This window comes from Chiloscyllium plagiosum, unplaced genomic scaffold (assembly GCF_037043375.1).
Source record: "Chiloscyllium plagiosum isolate Xiang-an unplaced genomic scaffold, Cpla_swu_hap1 HiC_scaffold_39, whole genome shotgun sequence".
Taxonomy (NCBI): Eukaryota; Metazoa; Chordata; class Chondrichthyes; order Orectolobiformes; family Hemiscylliidae; genus Chiloscyllium; species Chiloscyllium plagiosum.
Genome location: NW_028270177.1, coordinates 108098995 through 108108823, shown reverse-complemented (window position 1 = coordinate 108108823; position 9829 = coordinate 108098995). Strand labels below are relative to the sequence as shown.

Genomic DNA, 9829 nt, shown 5'->3' with positions numbered 1-9829 from the left:
AAGGTTTCTGTTTGGAAAACATTTTCCTGACGCCATTGGAAACACGAAACGGTGCTGCACAGAAAACAGATGCATTATGAACATCAATCGCTGTCGCTCTGGGGCTATTGAACCAGTAACATTTCAGTTAACAGTCGAGTGAGCTGACACCTTGGACGATCCTCGAAAGCAGTCTGTGATTGACCTCCAAATTCAGGCTGCCATTCCCAGAACGACAACTGTACTCTATCAGTTTTACTTTTCCGAAATAAGGACTTGGACATTCATAATGGAGACATGGGAACAGTCTGATCCCATCCACGACAAACACACCCATGTCACTGGGAACCAGCTCTGCTCCAATCGGGAACATCTCTCTTCGAACCTCTCAGTATCTTGTGTGGTATCGAGTATTTTCATTGTCCCAGTGTCCATACAAGGTTTGTATTCCTCATGTACAGGACCGAGAATTACTTCAATATCTCCAATCAGTTCTTGTCCTGAGAACATCAGAATCAATGTCCCATCCTCTTAAAGAACGGGAAGTTGTCCTGACTGATTCCTATCAGTCTGACAATTCACCCTTCTTCATTCTCCTATGAGTCCTTTTCCCAAAGAGTTTCTGAAGATTCACGAAGCTGGAGACTGGGTGACGTGCTTTGCCTTCTTAACATTATTTCACCTGACAAGTGACAATATTTTCCCAAATTCTGTTCACAATCGCCTGTATTTCACCATGTCCAGGGAGGAGATGTCCCGTTTTGTGGAGGGATCCCGATGTTGGTGAGTTTCGCTTTGGAGCAAAGATGGTTTGTCAGCAATTTCCTGCGGCTATTTATAATGATGGGAAAATTAATGGTGGGGATTGGTTCTTCGACGAGCGGGGGTGAAATGTTGCCACTAACCAGAGTTAGTGAACGGAGGGCTGGGGTAAAAGGAATCTATTCAAAAGCAGCACTTCTGCACAGTACATTCAAAGAATACTGCAATATCTCGATGGGTTTGGCAGTAACTGTGAAAAGAGAAACGGAGATAATGTTTTAAGTGTGTTGCATTTTTGATTAATAACTTGAGTTTGCTAAGTCTAATCAACTAACTGGTCTTGTTTGTTGAGACGAGATTTCTGAACTGTGAGTGAAAACTCGTCCTGCATTACATCACCAAAAACGGAGCCAGCAGAATTCGAACCTGTGGAGGGAAGCCCCAAAGGATTTCTAATCCATCACGTGTATCACGCGGTCATGACTACACGCGTGCAATGCTGCCTTAGTATGTCTTGTGTAACGGAAAGTTCCAACCTGAAACACCAGGATTTGGCTATTCCTGGTACCCCAGTATTCGCTGTCAGACTCTCTTGCTTTCGAAATGAGGAGGATGCTGGGGTGCCAAGAAAAGCCAAATCCTGGTGTTTCAGGTTGGAACTTTCCATGACATAAGACATACTAAGGCAGCATTGCGTGCATGTAGTCATGGCCGCATCAATTTGAATTACACACATATTGACGAGAGATAAAGTGGATGGGTCGGATCCATTTTCATGCGCAGAGAGGTGAATAAACACAGCACTGGATCCCGAAAGAAAAATGCCCTTGCATTGGGGCGGCACGGTGACACAGTGGTTAACACTGCTGGCTGATAGCGCCAGAGACCCGCATTCAATTCCCGCCTCAGGCGACTGACTGTGTGAAGTTTGCACGCTCTGCATGTGTTTCCTCCGGATGCTCCGGTTTCCTCCCACAGTCCAAAGATGGTCAGGTCAGGCGAATTGGCCATGCTAAATTGACCGTAGTGTTAAGTAAGGGGTAAATGTATGGGTGGGTTGTGCGTCGGCGCGGCGGTGTGGACTTATTGGCCCGAAGGGCCTGTTTCCCCACTGTAAGTAATCTAATTTGTCTGGCCCTATTCACTGCCAGTAGAATTACGCTCATTGAAGTCTTCTTGAAAAAAATTTCACCACTGGCAAATCTGATGTGCAAATTAGTTCTGCTATTTTTAATCAGAGGTCAAAATATGAAAATGTTTCAAATATACGGAGCGGCACTGGAGAATGCCGACCTACCTTCAGGGGCTTATTCTGCTCTGATGTACACCCCCGAAAAATTGGGACGAGAGTGCGTTCTCACAGCTGAAGGGATCACACATTTAAGAAACTGATAAGGAGGATATTCACTCTTTCAGAGGGTAGCAAATCTGTGGGTTTCCTAACAACAGAGGGCTGTGAAGGCGAGGTGTATTCAAGGCTGTGATAGACAGACATGGAGCATTACGGAGATGAGGATAAAAACGGGGGTTGAGAATTAACCAAATCAGCCATGATCTCATTGAATGTTGTCGCACACTTGATCGGCTAAATTGCTTCCATCTGCTCTCATATCTTTGCCGGCATTTGGAAGATACCGGACACCATTTTAAAAGAAGAAAAGCCCAAATTTAGGGAGAGGTGGTTTCAATCAAACTGAATCAAAATTAGTTATTGAGCGAAAAATCACACTTGGCATGTTTCCAGATTTCTTTGCTAGCATGACGAACAGAGTTGATCAAGGTCGTCTGATTGTACTTGGGCATGAAACAAACAAAGATTAGTGACATAATCTTCATTTTCTTTATGTCAAAAGTAATATCTTTCCTGATGGTCACAACAAAGGAGATGGTTTCCAAGAAAAGACAGATACTAAGTCAGCTGTAAACTAACCGATGACCAAAATATGGCTCGCGTTGTTCTCTGGGACAGATATGATTTACTGATTATTGTCATCCAAACTTTTTTATTCACCATTGAACCGTGAGTGGGAGATGGGAAACTAAGATCACCCGTAACTATTGCCATCTTTTATCACTCACATGGAGTATTTTTTTCTTGTACGTAGTGGTTACTGCGAGTGCACTTGTAAACTACACCTGCGGATGACTTCTTTCCTCACTGGTCCTCATTTCTCCACAAACACGTTTTACATCCTTATCTCCTGAATCAAAGTAATATGCAACCATTGGATAAATGTCACTAATACCTTGGCATTTCACACGCCTCCGTTTGTCACCTTCCAATGTAAATTAATAATTTGCCGTGTTGCAATGCACACAATAAGAGATAACAAAATACAGGGAGGTGGACCAGATTTGCAAACGCACGTTATTGAAGCTAAAACGCAGGTTTCTGCCCAAAATACGATCACGGAAGCATGCACCGAACCGTCAGGAAGCACACAATAAGTCCAGTTCCAGAGGGTATGACAGGAACAGCACCAGAAAAACCACCAAATTCCTTCTCTCGGCTAATATTTTGGATGTACATCTCAATGAGCAATCGAGTTTTACATATGTTCCAACAGTAGTTACAACACAAGGAATTAACCAGTGCTACAGACGGTCCAAGCCCCTGAATCAGAAACACTCAATGCCCTACATACAACTACAAGAACATCTGCCCGTGGCGTATACGGGCTGGCTGAAGCTCATGATTGCAGATCGCTAGTTGTCCGACTGTTTCTCCGATATAGTGTTTCGTGCAGTCCCTACGTGGAATCTTGACAACCACATTTGTCCTGCAGAAGATGGGCATTTGATATTGTTTTCTGGTGAGCTTTCCCTCAGCGAGGTTTTGGTTTATGTGCTGTCCTAAATCCGTGTGTTCAGAGGAGTCTGGCTATCAGTTTCCAGAAATTTATTTTATTAAAGGGAAGCATGGTGTTTCAATTGCTTTATGGCATATCCTAGTTGACAATTTAGTGTGCCAGACATCTGGGAATGCAGTTGTGGGATACATATTCTTGGCAAAGAATTTGTGTGGCCGTCACTAATTGCCACGGCCAGCTGTCCCGAGTAGCTATACGTACAGACAGAGAGCATCCTCGAGAGCAGCACAACAGTAATAGAACATGGCAATCAGAAGGCAGCCAGAGATTTTTAGAAGCAGGGCACCCATCCATGGATTCCATCAATAAACACATTCATCAGGATCCAATCTGCAACACCAACAACTGGACAAAGCGGCACTGAAACTAAATCAATTCCAACCGCCACAGGACAGTAGGCTTCACAACAGGCTCTGCAACCCTGAGGATGTTACCTAGAACTGTGAGGATCCCACTTCCCAGCACCGCAAAACATTCCAACAACATCTCCATGAAGCACACGAGCTTCGCATCTTTCTGCTCCAAAGCATTCCGATTTTTCACAGCAGAGAATTGTACACTGAACTTCCGCATGCAAGGTGAGGATGCCAAACCCAACACGATCAATAATGGCAGTGAGAGCGAGGGCAACAATTTCCATTGTCATATGGACAGCCACAAACACTCTTTTTGAAAGGTACCTTTAAATATGAAAGTCTGTGCAGCAGTATAATCTGGGAACCAAGTAGCCTGCACTGGGTATTCATATTTCAGACAATTTCCTTTGTTCACCGTTTTCACTGAAAGTGAATGGATATTACTATTTCATTGCTGATATGAAACCATATTCTGCATTGTATCTGCTCGTCGTTTTTGTTGTTGCAGTGGCGAAAAGGTTGGCAACCGCGATGAGAAATGTTTTTTTGTATTTCTCTCATTTCCTTCATTACTGTCCTGGTGAAGGGGGCTGGTGATTGGTCCTCTCGATCAGATGGAAACATCAGCGCATTGTTGACCTAATTTCATCACGAGTGGAATTGGTAAACTTCATTTGTCATGGGTTATTGCTGTTCCGTTTTGTTTTATGTTTGTTGAGCACTTCCTGTGACTTGGCAATGCACTAATTCTCCAGTGTGTCCTGAATTGCCTCGCTGCCGTTTCTCTGAGCAGTTCATGACATAATCGGCTTGCACTGCAGCAAAGGCAGCATGCATGCTTCGGTGTGTCTTCTGTTCCACATGAGGAGCTGTCAGTTTCTGGATTCGTTGGAGAGCTGAGGGGGGTAACATTATCCGTGCGGTAGTATTCTTCAGCCAAACCCTTTGATGGCAAAGTTGGGAAGGTGCTAAACGAATGGTCATTGACAGAAAAAGTCCGGAAAGACCTTCATCGATGGGTCAGCTCGTCCATCCACCCTCCAGAAATATAAACGCGCTGACTGCGTAACAAACAGAGTGCATTTTTTTGCAAATGGTCCATTAAAACTGGTGTCAGCTGCGGGAGCACATCAAAGTTGCCGAGCACGGAAAAAGACCCTACTATCGAACCGGTCCCTGCTGAACAGATAACCGAAATTAATTGAACCATATTTGCCAAAATGTGTTCCTTATCTCTCCGAACGCTTCCTGTCTATATACCCATTCGGATGCCATTGAATTTGCCTTAAATGTGGCAAATCATTCTGCACACACAAAAATGTCTGTGTGAACTCGCTGAGTTTTTGCATGACACCATGACCAAACTTTGGGCCAAAGTTGGAAACTGCGACTAGAATAGATGGCTCTCTGATTAGCCGCAATGCACAATGGGTGGAATGGCCTTTTCCCACTTTGTAAATCTTAGAAGACAAGAAGAAAATAATCTGCAACGAAAATGTTCAGAAAGGGTGTTTTATTTACACCAAATACGATCGTATCGATCGCCTTGTCTTGTTATTTACTTGTGAGGATTCGGTGCTCTCAGCACCGTGACCCAGATCGTGGAATGGTTTTATTGTTCAGCAAACATATCGGTGTACCAGTAATTCTGCCGATTTTCCGATGCGAGCAAGTCATTTTCTTTTCCCCAAAAACATTATGAAGGCTGGAAATCTGAGCCAAAAACGAAAATTGTTTGCGGAACGCAGCAGGACTGGCAACAGAAACGTCGACTTTCCTGCTCCTCGGATGCTGCCTGATCTGCTGTGCTTTTCCAGCATCACTCTGATCTAAAATCTGGTTTCCAGCATCAGCAGTGCTCACTTTTGCCTAGTTCCTTCAGTGTCGCTGGTTCCCAATTCAAGAACTCCACCTGTAGCGGTTTCATGTCTGTACATCAATGCTGAGGAGTTGAGAAGTGAAGGAAAGTAACTCACCCCATCCATCTCTGGGGGAATTAGGGACTGAAAGTGAATCGTATCACATTGAAGTATATCTAGATGCGACTTAATCTCTATATTTTATTGGGAACCATTTCTTTCATTCTAACCATCAGGAAAGACCCTTTCGTTTACCACAAAAAGAAATGAATATGTCACTAACCTTTGTTTGCTTCAGGTCCAAAAATACTCAGATCAATAGCTCCCTTGCTTACCTCTGCTGGTCATGTTCGCAAAGAGGTCTAGCAAATTGCCAAGTGTGATTTTCCTGTCAATAAATAATTTTGACTCAGTTTGGCTGCAAATATCTTTTCCTACCTTTGTGCTTTTCTTTTTTTACATTGGTGTCTCGCACCTTATAAATGACAGCAAAGGTATGAAAGGAGATGGAAACATTTCCCTCATCAAGTCAGCGAGAGCTTTCAATGAGATCACGGCTGATTTGGTCAATGCTCAGCGCCACTGAGTTGTCTGTAGTCATGGCCGAGTGATTAAGGCGATGGATTAGAAATCCATTGGGGTTTCCCCACGTAGATTCGAATCCTACTGACTATGTTATGAATGCTTTCCTGCTGGAACAATTTTTGCTCAAAATTGAGAAAACCTATTTCGCAAACGAGGCCGGTAATTTGATTAGACTTGAGAAGCTCGAGTTTTTCATCAGAAATGTTCCATATTTAAAGCGTTATCTCTATTTCTCTTTCCAGATACACTGCTCAACACATCGGGTTTCTGCAGTTGTTATTGAACGTCCTGAGCAGAAGTGCTGCTTTTCATTAGATTCCTTTAATCCCTGTCCTCTGTGCTCTGACTCGGGTCAGTGGCAACACTTCCTACTGCTCGTCAAATTGCTCATTCCCCACCGCTCCCTCTCCCATCATTACAAACAACCGCAGGAAGTTGCCACTTAACCATCTTTGTTCCAAAGTGAAACTCACCAACCTCGGGAATCTCTCCACCAAACGGGATTCTCATCCATGGACATGGTGCAAGCCAGAGGATTGTGAAGAGATACTGTGAAAATATTGACAGTTGGCAGTTGGAAAAATGTTTAGGAAGCAAACCATATAATTTAGACTCCAGCTTTGGAAATCTTCAGAAACTCTTTGGGAAATGGAATCAGAGGAGAATGAAGAAGCGTTAAATATCGGACCGAGTAGAGGACGCGACATTGACTCTGATGTTCTCGGGACAGGAACTGATCTGAGACATTGAAAGAATTCTCGTTCCCGTACGTGAGGAATACAAACTTCATCTGGACTCTGGGACAATGAAAAACTCTGGAACACTCAAGACAATATCCAAATATTGACTGGGAACACTACAGTACGAGTACTATAGAAGGGTCAGTTTTAGTCCAGTGTGTGCAGGAGGGCTTCCTGACACAGTATGTAGACATTCCTTCAAGAGACGAAGCCACTTTCGATTTAGTACTGGGTAACGAGCCTGGCCAGGTTTTAGATTCGGAAGTAGGTGAGCACTTTGGAGACAGCGATCACAATTCTCTCAGGTTTACTTTCGTGTTGGAAAGGGATAGGTGTAGTCCACGGAGCAAGAGTTTCAGCTCATGGAAGGGAAATTACGTTGCATTGAGGTAAGATTTAGGAAGCGTAGAATGGGGTAGGAAACTGCAGGGGGTGAGCACATTAAAAATGTGGAGCTTATTCAAGGAAAAGCTCCTGTGTGTCCTAGATAAGTATGTACCTGTCAGGCAGGGAGGAAGATATAGAACGCGTGAGCCGTGGTTTACTAAGGAAGTGGAATCCCTGGTCAAGAAGAACAAGAAGTCTTATGTTAAGCAAAATGTGAAAACTCAGTTAGAGTGCTCGAGGGTTCCAACGATATCAGGAGAGACCTAAAAAGAGAGCTGAGAAGAGCCAGGAGGAGACATGAGAAGTTGTTGGCAGATAGGTTCAGGGTTAACCCTAAGGCTTTCCATAGGTATGTCAGGAATAAAAGAATGACGAGAGTTAAATTTGGGACAATCAAGGATAATAGTGGGAAGTTGTGTGTGGAGTCAGAGGAGATAGGGGAAGCACTAAATAACTATTTTTCGACAGTGTTCGCTATAGAAAATGAAAATGTTGGGGAGGAAGGTACAGAGATACTTGCGTCTAGACTAGAAGAGATTGAGGTTCACAAGGAAGAGATATTAGAAATACTGCAGAGTGTGAAAATAGATAAGTCAGCTGGGCCGGATGGGAGCGATCTGATTTTGTTTAGCAAATGCACTGCAGGAAGGTACAAATCAAGCTGATGCTAACAACGGCTCGTTTTGAGCCGCTAATTTGCAGTGAAGTGGTGGCGCCAATAAAAGGTGTCAGACATCTCGTCTAATTCCACATCCAGACCTCGAAATGACCAGAGGTTTCTCGCTGAGTTTCTGCAGGGTCTTGTTTGGACGACACCATGACACTTTTTCACTGGAGTGGATCATGAAATCGCGTCGTGACTGTGAATAAAACGATGGAAAATTCCAGCAGAGAAGGAGGCGACCCTGAAGCAGGCAGCTGAGGACAAATGTTTCTCCTTTGCCAGTGAAAGGCACTGCTTCACAAATTGGAAACTTCGAAGTGAAGCAATGTTGGTGATTATCTTCGGTGCTTGTTCACCTTTTTAATTCTGATTCCGTGAAAGTCCATGGCATTACATATCGACATTCTGCCAAGTGCAGGCTTGTCTCTTGGGCCAGTGGCGTAATGGATAACGCGTCTGACTTGGGATCAGAAGATTGTAGGTTCGAGTCCTACCTGGCTCGAGGGAGAATGTTTTGCTTTAACCGTGGTATATGTTGACGCTCCCCTGTAAAGTTCTCTCGGGACATTACCTCAGTGCTTTCGCAAGTAAAGCTTGCATTTGTCCTATTGTCCATTTCAAATTCCAGCTCTCCACAACGGACACCGCCGTCAGTTTGGGGGTGTCTTCTGGTGTGTCTCCCTCTGTGGGTGAAAATGAACAGGAGTTCCTCAAAAGAGTTACAATTCGTTGTAGAAGTGTCATACTTCTGCCCCGTTATTGTGCCATGTAAGAACATAGGATAGCCTCATTGACATTTGACCTGGAAACATTAGAACAGACGAGACTTTGGGCCAAAGTTCGAAACTGCGACTAGAATAGATGGCTCTCTGATTAGTCGCAATGCACACGGGCAGAATGGCCTTTTCCCACTTTGTAAATCTTCGAAGACAATTTGAAAAAAATCTGCAACGAAAATGTTCAGACAGGGTGTTTTATTTACACCAAATACGATAGTATCTATCGCCTTGTCTTGTTATTTACTTGTGAGGATTCGGTATTCTCAGCACCGTGGCCCGGATCGTATTCCAGCTCATGGAATGGTTGTATTGTTCAGCAAACATATCGGTGTACCAGTACTTCTGGCGATTTTCCGATGCTGGCAGGTCATTGGTTTTGTCCAAAACATTATGAAGGTTAACATAAAACAAATAACTGCAGGTGCTGGAAATCTGAGCCAAAAACGAAAATTGTTTGTGCAGCGGAGCATGACTGGCAACAGAAACGTCGACTCTCCTGCTCCTCGGATGCAGCCTGACCTGCTGTGCTTTTCCAGCATCACTCTGATCTAAAGTCAAGTTTCCAGCATCTGCAGTCCTCACTTTTGCCTAGTTTCTTCAGTGTCTCTGGTTCCCAATTCAAGAACTCCATCTCTAGCGGTTTCATGTTTGTACCTCCGTACTGAGGAGTTGAAGAGTGAAGAAAAGTAACTCACCTCCTCCATCTCTGGGGTAATTAGGGACTGAAAATGAATCGTGTCACATTGAAATATATCTACATGCGAAATAATCTCTGTCTTTTATTGGGAACCGTCTCTTTCATTGTAACCATCAGGAAAGATCATTTCGTTCGCCAGAAAAAGAAATGA

General features: G+C 43.8%; 1 non-coding gene across 1 annotated transcript; it reads left to right on the top strand.

The window, feature by feature from the left end:
- The first annotated feature begins 8631 nt into the window (after positions 1 to 8631).
- On the top strand, positions 8632 to 8704 carry trnap-ugg (transfer RNA proline (anticodon UGG)). Its single transcript has one exon. It is a non-coding gene; the product is annotated as a tRNA-Pro (tRNA).
- The last annotated feature ends 1125 nt before the right edge of the window (positions 8705 to 9829 follow it).